Raw genomic sequence first — 1,987 nt, forward strand, 5'->3', positions numbered from 1 at the left:
GATGGGAAAACTGTATGAAACTTAAACTGTCCAACAGGGTAATGTCACATGATAATGTGTAAACTAAAGTGTACACCATAGTGCACATGTAGCAAGGTTCTTACGGATTGAACTTTGCTATTGGTACACTGCTTTCTTACACGTTGTTTGACACTTGCATTATTGTCAAGCGTTAATTGGATGGGGAAACTATTTGAAATTTAATCAAGTGTGAATCGGATGGGAAAACTGTTTGAAATTTAAACTGTCCAGCAGGATAATGTCACGTGGAAAAGTGTAAACTAAAGTGTGTACACCATAGTGTACATGTAGCAAGGTTCTTACCGATTGGAATTTGTTATTTGTACTCTAATTTTTGACACGTTGTTTAACACTTGCATTGTTGTCAAGTGTCAATTGCATTGAAAAACTATTTGAAATTTAAACTGTCCAACAAGGTAATGTCACCTAGCAAAGTGTAAACTAAAGTGCACACCATAGTGCAGTAGTAACAAAGTCTTTACCGATTGAACTTTGCTATTTGTACATCGATTTTCGACACGTTGTTTGACACTGTTTTAAATTTAAACAGTCTAGCTAGGTAATGTCATGTGGCAAAGTGTAAACTGAAGTGTACACTATAGTGTACATATAGCAAAGTTCTTATCGATTAAACTTTGCTATTTGTACACTAATTTTTGACACGTTGTTTGACACTTGCATTGTTGTCAAGTATCAATTGGATGGGAAAACTGTTTGAAATTTAAATTGTCCAACATGGTAATGTATGTGGTAATTTGTAAACTAAAGTGTACACCAAAGTGTACATATAGCAAAGTTCTTACCGATTTGACTTTGCTATTTGTACACTAATTTTTGGCACGTTGTTTGACTTGTACATTGTTGTCAAGTGTCAATTGGATGGGAAAACTATTTGAAATTTAAGCTGTCCAATAGGACAATGTCACATGGCAATGTGTAAACTAAAGTGTGTACACCATGGTGTACTTGTAGCTAGGTTCTTTTCGATTGAACTTTGCTATATGTACACTGATTTTTGGCACGTTGTTTATCACTTGTATTGTTGTCAAGTGTCAATTGAATGAGAAAACTGTTTGAAATTCAAACTGTCCAACAGGGTAATGTCACGTGGCAAAGTGTAAAATAAGGTGTACACCATAGTGTAATTGTAGAAAGGTTCTTACCGATTGAACTTTGCTATCTATACACTTATTTTTGGCACGTTGTTTGACACTTGCATTGTTCCCAAATGTCAATTGGATGCGAAAACTACTGGAAATTTAAACTGTCCAGGAGGGTAGTGTCACGTGGCAAAGTGTTAAATAAAGTGTACACCATCGTGTACGTGTAGCAAGGTTCTTACCGATCGAACTTTGCTATTTGTACACTGATTTTTGACAAGTTGTTTGACACTTGCATTGATGTTAACTATCAATTTTTTGGGAAAACAATTTGAAATTTAATCTGTCCAACAGGGTAATGTTACGTGACAAAATTTAAACTGAAATGTACACCATAGTGTACATATAGCAAGGTTCTTACCGATTGAACTTTGCTATTTGTATATGGATTTTTGATACGTTGTTTGACACTTGTATTGTTGTGAAGTGTGAATTGGATGGGAAAAATGTTTGAAATTCAAACTGTCCTACAGGATAATGACTTGTGGCAAAGTGTAAACTAAAGTGTACACAATAGTGTACATGTAGGAAAGTTCTAACCGATTGAACTTTGCTATTTGTACACTGATTTTTTACTCATCGTTTGACACTTGCATTGCAGTCAAGTGTCAATTGGATGGCTAAACTATTTAAAATTTAAACTGTCCAACAGGGTAATGTCACGTGGCAAAGTGTAAACTAAAGTGTACACCAAAGTGTACATGTAGCAAGGTCCTCTCCAATTGAACTTTGCTATTTGTACACTATTTTTTGACATGTTGTTTGACGATTACATTGTTTTCAAGTGTGAATTGGATGGAAAAACT

Source organism: Olea europaea, unplaced genomic scaffold, assembly GCF_002742605.1.
Source record: "Olea europaea var. sylvestris unplaced genomic scaffold, O_europaea_v1 scaffold44, whole genome shotgun sequence".
Lineage (NCBI taxonomy): Eukaryota > Viridiplantae > Streptophyta > Magnoliopsida > Lamiales > Oleaceae > Olea > Olea europaea.